The following is a 15,000-nucleotide window of genomic DNA, read 5'->3' on the forward strand; positions in this document are numbered from 1 at the left end:
TTCTCCAGTCACATGTGCTGAATAAAGTCACCTGGAGACGAGGAACTGAAAGACACACTGTTGTTTGATGTGATTTGAGATCTCATCTCTGACTGTGCGGAAGTCTTTCAACATCTGCAGGCTTGTGTATGCACAAACCAGGAATTCACAAGCACACAAACACACAAAGGAAAGCAGTCTGTTGCAAATGACAGAGAGCCTGACAGGAGGCCCAATCGGAGATGAATATGAAAGATATGACACATGTATGGAGTGTATATGAGCGAGGGCTTGGAACAACAGTTGTTTTGGCAGAACAATTTGGTGCGATGATTCCAGCGTTGTGAAATAGCAGAGGAAGCCGTGGCGGGGGAAATGGGTTTCTGTTTGATTGACAGCTGGAGAGATGGTCCTGTCATTCTCTAACTTTGACAGTTCTTCTATACATGGGCAGTAAAAGGCACAGACGCCCGAATGAGAGGTTGAAAACGAATCATTATAGGTGACAGCATATCCAAAGAACTGACAGACAAACATCCTGTTTGTGGAAAGATTGGATCAGATTGGATGTTAGCGTTCTTTTACAAACATATTCATGGTGGTGCCATGTTACAGTGATGGTAATCAGATTGCCACTTTATAATTCACTTTTTAAAAAAAGTATCTTGGTACCGTGATGGTATCCGATGATAACACTTTTATGAGGGTTTGCCGTGCTACTGAATGATTACCGTGTTCATATACCATGTTATTTACATGGTGTTTTCTGTTGGTATCCAAAGGAAAGTGAATGGGCGACATGCTAATTGATAAAAAATGGATTATGTTAGGCGAGTAACATTTTCTAGGTGAAACATTTAACTTTTATCATAGGTCATTTACTATAGAAGTCTTAAAGGTACAGTAGCAAAACCTTTTTTATTTGTAATATATATATATATATATATATATATATATATATATATATATATATATATATATATATATATATATATATATATATATATATATATATATATACAGTGTGTGTATACACTACACGGATATATATTTAATATATTTAAAAAATAATAAATATATATGTGTGTGTGTGTGTGTATATATATATATATATATATATATACACACACACACACACACACATATACATATATATATTATTTTTTTAATATATTATATATATTCTGTATAATAATAAATATATAAATAAATATAATATAATCAATTATACATTTTATTATTTCAGATTATGTAAATCAATTATAACATTAATATAATTTAACACTCATACATACGAATCTCTCTCTCTCTCTCTCTCTCTCTCTCTCTCTCTCTCTCTCTCTCTCTGAGAGAGTGTACAAACACACACACACACACATTCAGAGCTCAGTCACTACTTGTCTCTGACCTTTGACCCTGATTTCACAAGCCAAACAAACACGCCTGCTCTTTCTTTCTCTCTCTCTCTCTCTCTCTCTCTCTCTCTCTCTCTCTCTCTCTCTCTCTCTCAAATGCAACGACATTTTAAATAAATTAAAAGTATTGTAGAAATATGTTTTTAATTTATTTCTGAAATAATGTATTACTAATAATCTCATATATGTATGTATGTATGTATGTATGTGTGTGTATATATATATATATATATATATATATATATATATATATATATATATATATATATATTACATTCATATGAAGTTCAGTACATGAAATAAATTAATTATCTGTAAGATTCTGTTAAATGAAACATTCGCTGTCAAAGAATAAAAGCCTCTTGATTCTGAAGGGGTGTAAATGCTCATGTATTAATAATCATAACTGATTATAATTGAACACTTGTCTGATATTATAAGTGGGGACAAAAACAGAATTGCTCCCAGCATGCACCAGCCTTGACACATGTTTTGTGGCCGCCGCGAGTACACACAGGAAGTGATGTCGTTCTGGATAGAGCCCTCAGCACAGCTTCTCATCTGGTGTTTGTGCGCTGCAGGCTCCGAGGGCCGCTGTAAGTTGCTTGTCTTGCGTTATCTCTTGCTACGCCTCCACGATGGCGGCCCACAGGCGTCTCTGACAGGAAAGTGACGCTCCGCTCCACCAGAGACTCACGCTCTTCTCTCCAAAGGATGAGTTCAGCTCCCTGTTGAAGCAGAGCTGTCGTCTGCGCTGTCAGAAACACACGCGCACAGAAAACGGGGAGTTCAGATGTTAGCGGGGTGATGGAGCTCCAGCTGAATCTGAATGTGCTGAAGCTGAGGAGGTGTGCAGGATGGTGGCGAGAGCTTCTTCCACAGGCTGAGATCGGATCACTCAGGTGGAAAAGTGCTGGTTTTATCAGGAATAGTGGAACAGATACAGTAGCAGAGGCACTGACTCGTTTATGGAGACCTTAGAGTTTTGCTGTTTATGGGTCAGAGACCCTCACAGAGATGTTCTTCTAAACATTTCGGTCACTTTCAAATGATTTCTTGTTGGATTGGCTTGATTTTTAAACTGCATATCTCTCAAAATAAATAAAATCGTAGGAAACTCTAAACCAGGGCTTTGTACAGACTTTTCAACTGTACTGAACAAAATCCAGAATAACATGAAGGTTAAGTTTCCATTCTTTCCATTCATATTTTATTCGATTTAAATTTTTATTCGATTTTAAGATGTTGCATAATTTTTTTTTATAAAATTTAAAAAAATGTGCATAAACATATTGAGGCGCAGGTATGTGTGTGTGGAAAAACCTAAGTAAACCAGTAATATTGTGCAATATAAAACTTTAACAGAACTGTTTATACATTAGGGCTGGCACGAATTTTATATATATATATATATTTTTTTTTTTAATCAAGTATAATATATAAATATTACATTTTTTAGTTTTTATTTTCGCAAATATATATATATATATACACTGTGTATACTATATAAGTGTATTAGTGCTGTCAATCAAAAATGTAATTAAAATTTTTCTGTAATTAATCTTGGTTAATCGCATCTAGCGTCAAAGTTTTTCATTTTTAATTTATAATATTTTTATATTGTAATACTTTCACATTGAATCTCCAAATGAATATAAATGTTCTATTTTGCACCCATTTGTTTTCTTGAACATGGTTTGGAAACGCAGCTTTATTTGCATATTTGTTTTTGTAAAACTCTGACTTCTGCATAAATGAAATGAACAGCCTGGAATAGCTGTATATGACAGACAAACATCCTGTTTGTGGAAAGATTGGATCAGATTGGATGTTAGCGTTCTTTTACAAACATATTCATGGTGGTGCCTGTGCGTGAGCTCTTTTGACCTGGGCTAGTAAACAATGAGTTTGCGTTTTAAAACACTTGACATCTACAAATCTTGTTAATAATAAATGTGATTAATCATTACACGTGGAGTTTGTTATGATCAGTTGTGGTCGTTTTAAAAAAAAATAAGCCAGTCAAGGCTGTGCGATAAAGTTATTTTACAGTTACGACTCTCCTCCACCGTGCTAGTACAGTCCGAATCACATGACTCTTTTGAGCTGGTCGTTTTAATGAATCATCTCTTTGAATCAGTGTGACGAAGACTTCACTGAATGAACTCATTCAACATTTGCACATCAGGAAATAAAGCAGCTCTCGTTTGCTCTCTGTTTTCTCACTGGCGTCTCGGAGAACAAATTGAGATCTTAAACAGAGGTTAAGATATTAAAGCGCAACACTGCATCTTTCCAAATCTAAATCCGCTGGTGAAATAATGTGGATTTATTCAGCGTAACGTGTTTTGCAGTCGCACACATGACAGCAGATTAGTGGGCGGCAGAACGACAGGAAGTGCATGAGCTCCACTCCTCCGCAGCGCGTGATTGGACAGGAGCCTTTCTGTTTGTATTTTAATGCCTAACCTTGATAAAACTATGATTACCAAAAACATGTGTAATAATGCATTAAGAAAAGGCCAATGTGAGGGGATGACAATCACATGATAGAGGGAATGAAGACATTAATGACGATTAGGAGAATGACTGAACGGTACAGACTCATGTGATGCTTTCTTTTTAGTCAACATGAAATAAAAATTGAATGTTTACTTTCTTTTCGAATGTCAGCAAAAGGTAAAAGCAATACTTACTCATTTACTTTTTTACTTTTTTACAATGTTAGTAGTATTTTCAATCTCATTTTATGCAATATTTGCTCAGAAATACAAATAAACATTATCACACTTGAGATATATAAAATAATGTTTTTGTTGATTATTTATATATATATATATATATATATATATATATATATATATATATATATATATATATATATATATATATATATATTGATTCAGAATTCTTTCATTTTAGCAATTTTAACAATTACTCAACATGCAACTTTTACTAAAATATATTTAATTCATGCAACATTTGCTAAAAAAAAAACAAGTTTTTTTTTCTCAATGAATATATAATTACAATATAAACATGCAAATTTAAGCAAAATGTCTTATTTTAAGCTATATATATATTTTTTTTTTTCATAATTATTTATATTTATTCTGATCTATTGGTAATAATTCATCAGTGTGCGTTATTCCAAAGAAGTTTGTCGTTGTAAGCTTTGACTTTTCTTTTTGATGTCACTAGAAATAAATTTTCATTTAATAATAATTGACATTCCCGTGTTACTGAAAATGCGTGACAATAGGCGAGTAAAATGGGTCATTAATGCCGTTTCATGTTGACTTGCATTCTATTTTTGAGAATTATTTATTTGCGTGGTATATTTGTAAGAAGTTCTTTCTTTTAATCCAAGTTTTTTTTTTTTGGTTTAGTTTTTTTGCATTTGCATTTGACCCAGTTCCAGTGTTCCCCGTAGGTATACTCAAAATGAACGAAACACGCAGATACTCTCATTTTTGGCCACAGTTTTGTTTTAATACATTGCGCTCTCTATGGGATGCGACTCTTAGTTTAGTGTTTGTGTATTTTGGAGCTGTGAGATGATCAAAGCTCCTGCGTGTCCTTCTGTTTGTCTCTGAACCCCAGAGCTCTCGCCAACATTACAAACTCTCGCTGAACTCACAAACACAGTGTGCGTTTCAAACTTTCGCGAAAACGGTTTCTGCGGTCATTTTTCCCAGATAAAGAGCTTCCCGCAACACACACTGCTCAGAAAGATCAGCCTCCCATCCTCCGCAAACTAACTCATTCTCCTGGTTTAATGAGTGTTACTCAGTATTGTAGAGATTACCCCCATCCTCCTCATTCGCCAGCGTTTTGCGTGCAGGAATAAACCAGATGTAGCCTTTTCACTCACTGTGAGATGAGGATTTAAAATCTGCCGCTGTCAGCCTCCTTCAGAACGCTTCATAAGCATCTTTGAGACAAAATTTCACTAAGCCGACTGCTTGCTTTTCTCTAGCCCATTCACGTGGACCGCACGAGTGTTGTGCTTCTGAACGCACGTCCGTTTTCACTGTAATCACTGTTTATTTTAATCAAGTGCTGGGGAAAGACCCTTTCTTCTACAGTGTTTGTCAGAGTGACCATATTTTACTTTTAACTTTACTTTCAACATTAGCGCGTTATGTTATTGAGCAACTTCATTACTTTTTAGTTTTACTTTTGGGTTGTTGTAAATTTGGCTTTACTAGTGTTTGTAAATGCGCTTGAATTGTAGGCAACCTTTTCAATGGCTGAAATATACAATTAGGGAACACTTTAGTTTAGGGTCCAATTCTCATTATCAACTAGTTGCTTGTTAGCATGCATATATTGGCTGTTTATTCACTGTAAACCTTAACGCTCAAAACAATTAATTGGTTTGAGTAGGACAAACTTAAATTAAACTAATTAGTTCAGCTAAATTAACTATTATGAGTATTTAGCACTTTCTTTTTCTTTCAAGTTCACAGAACTGATATATTTTAAGTAAACTTGAAAAAAGTAATCTGATTACATAACTTGCGTTACCCCACAAAGTAATCAAATTTCAGTTATTTCAGTCTTCTCTCGTTCTGTTTTGTTGTTCACCCCTGGCACCCATTCCCAGCGTTCTCTGTCCCAGGCTGCCAGTCGTGGGGGGTGAACAAGATATCCGGTTTATCTGGGTCGGAGCCAGGAATCTTTAGAGAAAAGCAAACAGGAAAAACTGGTGCGTTCCTGAGGGAGCCCTGCGCGTTTATGTGAATCCTTCTGATTTCCATATGCTAAAACCGCAGTTAAACTTCTATAAATCAAGCCATGCGTTCGCTTCGGCACGCATGAATTTTGAATGGCAGCGCGACTACAGTGGTTTCTCAGGAGATGATCCCGGTCCCCGATGCCACGGTTTCTCCAAGCACGGAGGAAAATGGAAAATCTTTGAGAGAACTTCCACAACTTTGTGCAGAATCCCTCGGCATTTGCCATTGTATCGCAGGCTTTATAATGACATTCAGAGATGGTATAAACACGTGTTTTATCTTTGAGGAAACGCAGCAGGAGAGAATTGTGCTGTATTTATTGAGGGATCCGTTGCAGGAGAGAGAGAGAGAGAGAGAGAGAGAGAGAGAGAGAGAGAGAGAGAGAGAGACATGGGGGTCTCGGTTGCCCTGAAAACTTGAAACACTTGAATGTGTTTTTCACAGGTTCAGAAACAGGTGTTTTTAGAAGTTTAATTCTGGAGAGGGTTTAAGCGTAACTCAAATGTTAATGAGATAAGCCCGCCGAGCGTCTGGATCACAGAGAAACATGCTTATCTGGTTTGGCAGGGTTGAATTAACAATAAATAAATAATAACGCTAGAATTGTTTGCCTTCACCCTCTGTGTTTTCAGTTTGTGCGGTGGTTGCTGTCTCTGGAGACTGTCTGTGCGTCAACTGAACGTGTCGTCGCTCGCTCGTCCATCAAGTCTCAAATCTGTATACTTCGCGCTTTTATTCCCTGAGGGCTCTTTCACATCAGGCCGTTTTGTTTGTTTGTTTGGTGTAAAAGCAATTTTTAGAAAATATATTTTGAATTAAATTTACTTTTCTCGCCCTTTAGGCAACATTCCTGATTCTTGTTTCAAGTATAAACCTCATTCAGTGTTGTTAGATTTAGACTTGACACAAGAAAAAAACAAGGCTTAATACCTTGACATTTTTATATTGCAGCAAAAATTAGGTTTAATCTTTGTATATATATTTTTTTATTATACCCAAGCAATCACGGTTCGAGAGATGGGTGAGCGTTGAATCTAGTGTAGTTGGGGGAAAGTGGATCTGTTAACCCCATTACATTACTGTATGTAGGTCAGAAGATTTACAGCTTACGATCGATCACGGCACAATCAGCTCCAGCCATTTTTCATCCCCATAATTGGAAACTTTGCAGCAGGACGTGCCAGTTTAGGCTTGTTTTGTCAGGACATTGTGCTCGACTCAGATACGGTTTAGTTTACTCTTCTGTGTGGGTTTGTGCTGAAAAGATCAGTTTGATGCACAGAAAACCATTTTTTTTAATCTTATTGTAATGCCTGACAAACATTTATTTTGCCGAAGAGCTCTAAATCTCTCTGCAGCTCATGATCTGGACTGAACAATACCCATGATTCATAGCAATATTTGTTATACTTATAAGAGTCATGGAGTTGCTGGTTTATATAATATGAAATAATAAAATATATTATTATTATTATGATTAATATTATATTATTATTGTGGTTTTGAAAAGCGTCTTGTGTGTGAATAAAATATATAAAATATCTATAAAGTGTATATGTATATATGTGTGTATATGTGTAAAATTATATATATATTTAATTTACATAATATAAAATACTAATATATGTATGTATGTATGTATGTATGTATGTATGTATATATATATATGTGTGTGTGTGTGTGTGTGTGTGTGTGTGTGTGTGTGTGTATATATATGTGTATATATATGTATATGTGTCTGTCTGTAATTCTAAATTGTATAATTTATTTAGAAATGTATTGAGAATATATATATATATATATATATATGTATACTGAATATATAATCAAAATGTATTAAATTATATTAGTTCTATTAAATTTGCATAAAAAATTATATAATAATAATAATTATACATTTATATTATCTTTATTAAATTATATAATTTTTTTTCTTGCATATATATATATATATATATATATACACACACAGTATTTATTATTGTAATATGAGTGTCTTATAGTATAATTGAATATAATTAATTATTATGTAGGCTATATGTTATTATATTATTTCGTATTATTATATATCAGTTGGAATGTGAAGGAATATTTCTCTCCTGATATTTCATACACAAACTCCTCTAGAATACCAGAGCAGATGGTTATCAAATACATGAGGCTCAAATGTGTCAGCGCTCTCAGGTGGTTTCCATAGGCAACAGAATGGCGCGCACATGTTGAATGTGCACTAAATCACTCGCATTTATTAAATTCTACTGTCTCTCGCACTTCATTCTCTTCATTGAGCCTTGGACCGGGGGTTCTCGCTCTGAGGTCGTGTGCACTGGTCACGGGTGATATTTATAAAGGCTTCCCCGTACGTATGCTGATCCAACGCTGGCCTCCTACGTGCCCCGAAATCCATATTCATCAGGATATGAAAGGTTATAACTTGTCCTGCATCAGCAGTTCGGCTCACTTCTTAATTAGATCTTATATTTCATCGGAGCTTTGAGCTAAAACTTCAGCTAAAACTGATTACATCCAGACAAAGTTGTAGCGCAAACGCCGCGTGACGCTAGCGGCTCAACATAGCGACGAACCCCCACGTCTAGCAAAGTGTTTGAGCTTTGATTTTGCTCTAATGGAGGTTGTGTTCGCCTCTGGTTGCACGAATACTGCTAATTAGGCTTTGGTGTGAGTAATTAAAGTGGTGTTGCGTGACCAGCAGAAGAAACAAGTGCATTTAGCGAGAAAAGCAATTAGCGAATTTAGTTCCTGCAAAGACCATTTATACTTTTTAATAATTTAGTTATTTAGGTAGTTTAGTTTCAAACCCTAGTGAGCTACATAGGCAACTGCCTGATAATTGAAATGCTACCTTTAAGTGACCAATTTGGAGGCTAGGGAGGAAATGTTTTGCCATGGAAATATCACATGGGAGGCTCACAATTGATGTTAGCATTAGCATTTTGCTATGGTAATATGGAGATGCTCTAATAAAAAGATTTTTTTTCAATACTTGCAGTATATTTATGTTCTCTCTCTCTCTCTCTCTCTCTCTCTCTCTCTCTCTCTCTCTCTCTCTCTCTCTCTCTCTCTCTCTCTCTCTCTAGTAATTGAATTTCCGTGTCTTTTTGCACTTGGACAAATACACACAAAAATCCGACACAAATTTCCTCGTAATCACAGTCGGTTATGTCTTAAGTGAACGTAAACAGTCGAGAAAGAAAACGCATGTGTAACAGTATATTGGATCTGTGCAGCTCTTAAAGGGACAGCAGCCTAAAATTCCTGCTGCCGTCTCTATAGTAACGTTAATCAAACAACAAAAGACCAAGACAAAATTGACTCGCTGTTCTTGACTGAATAACTTTTGGAACTATATTTGTAATGTATATTTTATTTATAAAGTGAAGTGTTATTTTACATTTGATTCCAGTTTGGTTTATATTAGTTAGGCTAGTTGTTGTTGCTGTGGTACTTTTAAACCATGGGCAGAATTTCCTTGTGTAAGTGTTCTTTAGCCTGCTAATTTACTTCTGCTAGCCTACAATTATATGGTTTGCAATAGGATTTAGAATAAATTAGGAATCGATAAGAATCGGCATCGATTAGCAAAATCAGAATCGTTAAAATCCAATTGACACCCAACCCTAATCAGGAGCGAAGCTCATTAGATTTTGAAGCACAGCCTCTGAGGGCTTTTACTACAGATATATACTACAGTCTGTCAATCAAACATTTGTGTGATTCCAGTGAACTCCGTCACAAGTCTTGTGGGGTACGACGACACCCTCGTCTAAGTGTTTCTGTGCTTACCTAAGTGTTTACCTCGACCGGCTGGTCTCCACACTGCACATTAACATGTCATGTCCTCCACCCCTCCCTCACTGCGAGGCTCTAACTTATTTACGCCTCTGAAATCCCCTAATAAGGGCACTTACATTGATTCTCTCTCTAACCAGGCTCCATTACAGATTAAACAGGTCTATGGAAGAGAGAATGACGAGTTGAATGAGAGAGAAGATTATAGGAGCCGTGTGATTTATCTGAATGTGTTTCACACACCTGATTTTCTCTCTCTCTCTCTCTCTCTCTCTCTCTCTCTCTCTCTCTCTCTCTCTCTCTCTCTCTCTCTCTCTCTCTCTCTCTCTCTCTCTCTCTCTCTCTCTCTCTCTCTCTCTCTCTCTCTCTCTCTCTCTCTCCCTCCCTCCCTCCCTCCCTCTCTCTCTCTCTCTCTCTCTCTCTCTCTCTCTCTCTCTCTCTCTCTCTCTCTCTCTCTCTCTCTCTCTCTCTCTCTCTCTCTTTCAGTGCTGTGGAAGTTGAACAGACAGACACCTCACTCTTATGTCAAGCATCAATTAAAGCAATTTTCGCCTTGGAAGTAAGTGTCTTCCTACTCTGTTTGGGATTATTAATATCTCCACTACAGCTTTGTTTTTTTTTTTGTTTTGTTTTCTGCTTAAAGGAACAGTTCACCCAAAATGAAAAATTCATGTCATTATTTACACACAGCCATTCTCTTGTTATTCCACGCTTGTCTGCGGCACAATACAGAAGATTTTTTTTTACATGTATCTAAATGTTCTGATAATATACGATTAATGTGGGGTAAAAGAAAATACATTTCTATAACATATATAAATATATAAATAAATACATATGTAACACATATATAAATAAATAAATAACATTATTTTTATTAAATATTTAAAAAATAAATTAATACTAAAATGGCTGAATAATAAATATAAAAAATAAATAATAATATGAATAATAAAAATATTAGACAATTAAGAATAAATAATTTTAAATATGTTAACAATTATATTGGAAATGTATTATATATATATATATATATGCCTTTTTATTTTTACAGGTACATGAACATGTAACAACAATATATATGCATACATATATATTTCTTTTTTATATATATTTTATATACATACATATGTAAGCATATAAGCATAAATACCTTTGCATGATGAACACGTTCAATTATGCTGTTCAATTATCATTTTTCAAAATGATCTAATGTCTTCAAAACTAAATGTCTGACAAAAAATAACAACAAATGTATCTGTAATGATAGGAGGTGATAAAATGAAAAACTTGTCATTGTTGTGTGACTCCTTTAAGGTGTGTCTCTTAAAAGCAGTCACTGTGACATCAATCACATTGTCAGAGCGATGCCCCCTATCTGCCACATGATGCATCATCCTTGAAAACTTCAGGACGATCTCACTGGATCCAAACCAAAATTATTCCCAAAACTGTCCTGTGTTTAATTGATGGCGGTGGGAAGATGAGTTTGAATATTTATCGGTCGCTTTTAAAACAAGTGGCAGAGACGCCAAGGGAGATTCCATTAGCAGAGCTTCATTTAGCATCAGTAAGGAGTCTCATGTGAACGGTTTCCCAGTAAACTCTTAGACAGGTGTTTCTTCAACTATGGGAACTTTTTGTCCCTGTGGACTCTTGTAAAACACATTTATTGCACTCTCCCTGGTTTACTATCTTCTAACAATGTCAAACTGTTGACATGCATCACAGGAGAAGTCTGTCCTTTTGTGAATTATAAAATATGTATTACACACATTTATTATTATTATTATTATTATTATTATTTTCTGAAATGTTGTTTCCAACAGTGTTATTTTCTATTACATCTCACTTAAATGACATCTCAGTGTAAATGACATTCTAAACATTTTTAAAACAGATTCTATTGTCTTGCTAAGACTAATTTTATAGCTATCATTTTATGTATTCTAAATGCACATAATTACATGTAATATTTAATCATATTAAAAGTAATATTTTTATAATATAATATATTAATTATATTAAATTAAACAATTAAATATAGTTTTTCATTATAAATGATTTATAATGATGATTTCATTATAAAACAGTTTTTATATAAAATCGTTTTAAAAATTGCATTTGAGAAATGTACTTAATTTTTATTTTTGTCATTGTATGTGAAAAATAAAAAGTAATACAATTATGTATAAATTACATTATTTATACATTTTATTTTTTCATAACATATACATATATATATATATATAATATATTATAAAATGATTAAATTAAACATATATGTTTTATATTAAATTAAACAGAAAAAAAATATATATATTAAAAATAAATGAAACATTGTAATTTTATTTTATATATATATATATATATATATATATATATATATATATAACAAAATATATAAAATTACATTTATGTATAATATATAAAATTACATTTTATTTACATATTATTTACATTTTATTTACACATTTCAAATTTTATAAAAAATTACAATATAACAAAACTACATTTAATATGTTCAGATTTTTTTTTTCTGTCTGGGTCTTGGAAAAACATAAAACAATAAGACTTATACATATGAAACATTTGCAAAGTACTTTGTTACCAAAGGATGAACGTTTTTCACCTTCATATCATATAAAGAATGCTGAAATCTCTTTCCCCTGTAACCGAAGTTGAAGAATCACCTAGACGCGTGTGCATGGTCTCTGTTTGCTCCGTCACTCAGACGTCTCCTCATGACTCCAGAGGAGCGGAGAAATTGGCTTTACTTAGTAGAGCAAGACACACAGATAGCGCGAGTCAACTACATCTAGAACTCCATTTAGGGATTGAATCATCAGTTTCCATTTGGACCTTCTCCGGCGAATCGAAAATGAATGTTTGTGCAGCTTGGCCTCGTCGGTGGCGCTCACCCCGAAGCTTAGAGTGCTTGTCTGATGATTTTGGAAGTGGACCGGGGACAGACCCCGAGCTTGGATGAGCCGGCTGATGCCACAGGTGATAATCACGCCGTGTGTGTGTGTGTGTTCAGGGTGGCTGTAATTATCAGCAGAAGGCTGTGGAGATAAATGAGAGCAAGCGACTGACAGGCGGTGGTTATCTGAGCCGAGCTCGAGCGTCGATAGCCGGCGAGAGAGATTTTAACAGTATCGTGTCGGCTAAAGCCTGGCTTTGATGTTGCCCAATCCCGCCTGAGCCCTACAACATTTCCTTATTGGCGAGATATGAAAGGATAACGTGGATGTGTGTGATCATATCTGTGTGGTCATGTGGGAAATTCTGCCACTTATTTAAACTAATGCCAGCACAATAAAGGGAGTTCTCAGGTGTCTCAGATGGCCTTATTTCCGCTGTGAAAGTCCACTGTTTTGTATCGCATGCCTAAGTCTCCTTTTCCTTTAAAAGGGACGTATCTTGAAAGACAGGATACTTTTTTGCTAGTTGAGATTGGAAAGACTATTGAAACTCGAAAACTATCAACCACACTGCATTAAAGGGATAGTTCACGCTAAAATGAAAATCAAGTCATAATTTACTCACCCTGGTGTTGTTCTAATGCCATATGCCCTTCTTTCTTTTATAGACCACAAAATATTTTTTTATTTTCGGGCACCCATATAATGGTAGTGAACTTTTTAACACAAAAGTATCACAGAATGATCTCACACGACACACGTCAATTTTCCCAGTGTTCTGGGGGTGTACGATATATAATAAAAAATCCTGACCTTGGCTGTTGATCTTCTGTGCTTGACTGCATGTTCTTCTGACTCTATTAGCGCCACAGTAAACTGAGTCTCACCCAGAAAAAGCACACAAGATGTGAGAAATCAAGATTACCAAAAGCGTGACTAAAAAACAGCATACAGTGTAGAGTCTTCATTGATTATAATGGGAATGTTTATATAATTGCGTCGACACCAGGGCTTGACAACGTGAACTTTTTTGCTCACCAGCCACTGTGGCTAGTGGTTTTCCAAAGTTACTAGCCACTCAGCATTTTCACTAGCCACAATTTCGACACAGATACCATGGGGGAAAACTGCCTAACAGATATTTTTTTTAACATCTCATAATTTGGCAGGAGGTTGATTAGGCTGCTGTCACTTTAAGAGCTGACGCACTGATCCATTATACTGTTACACATGCGTTTTCTTTCTCAACTGTTTACGTTCACTTAAAACATAACAATACTCAGCAACAACGGCATTTTGACATTGTGTGTATTTGACTGTTTAAGCGCAATAAGCAGCGAAAACAAACTAATTTTAGTGCTGAGAGGCGGCTTTATGTGCCGCACTTTGGGTGTGAGCACAAAATCTGCGAGAATGAGTCAAATTATGAACAATCCCACGCCGAAATTCAAGCCCTGTAACAGCAACAATATTCATCCGCAGCAAATGAAACGAGTGAGTGAGGGGAGGCGGGTTTGTGTGTCACTCGCTGTCAGAGAGAGAGAGAGAGAGAGAGAGAGCAGCTGGTATCGTGTATCTGTTCTGCGGAAAACGAGTATTGGAAGCATTTCAGATATTTCAGTTTTGCTATGAGTTCAAAAATTATTTTTTTGGCAACACTACATTGCACTTACTTTATTTCAGATTGTTTTTTTCAAAAACTACAATTGATATATTATAAATAAAATTCAACCTGTCAAAGTGGCGAGTAGGAGTGACTGCGTTACACACCACTGCTGAAACACACACACGTTTGTCAGGTTGGCGGGTGTTAATGTCAAGCCCTGGTCACCACAAACCACTCCAAGGAGACAAGAATAAAAAGCATAAACAATCTAATAAGTTATCTTGTTTTCATAGATATGCATTGTTAGTTCCACTGTAAAGCCTATATATGTAGTAAATAGAATGTTTTGATATATTGAAATTGAGACCGTATTTTATTTATCCTACAATAAAGTGAGAGATTGAGAGTTAAAACCTGATCATGAAATTCAAGAACCTCTGATGTACAATACGGCCCTTTTAAAAGCATTCGTAAAGCATTACTGAAGGAATCATCTCTCTGAATGGAGGATGGTCGCTCCGGAC

General features: G+C 35.2%; 1 protein-coding gene across 1 annotated transcript in view; it reads left to right on the plus strand.

Moving 5' to 3' along the window:
* The window catches only part of plxnb2b (plexin b2b), a 76,222-nt gene that overhangs the window by 9,985 nt on the left and 51,237 nt on the right, over nt 1-15,000 (plus strand). Inside the window, 1 exon segment of the mRNA XM_081356208.1 lies at nt 10,433-10,505. The gene's annotated coding sequence lies outside the window, so the exon portion shown is untranslated.

Source organism: Scardinius erythrophthalmus (assembly GCF_964197995.2).
Source record: "Scardinius erythrophthalmus genome assembly, chromosome: 24".
NCBI classification, from domain to species: domain Eukaryota; kingdom Metazoa; phylum Chordata; class Actinopteri; order Cypriniformes; family Leuciscidae; genus Scardinius; species Scardinius erythrophthalmus.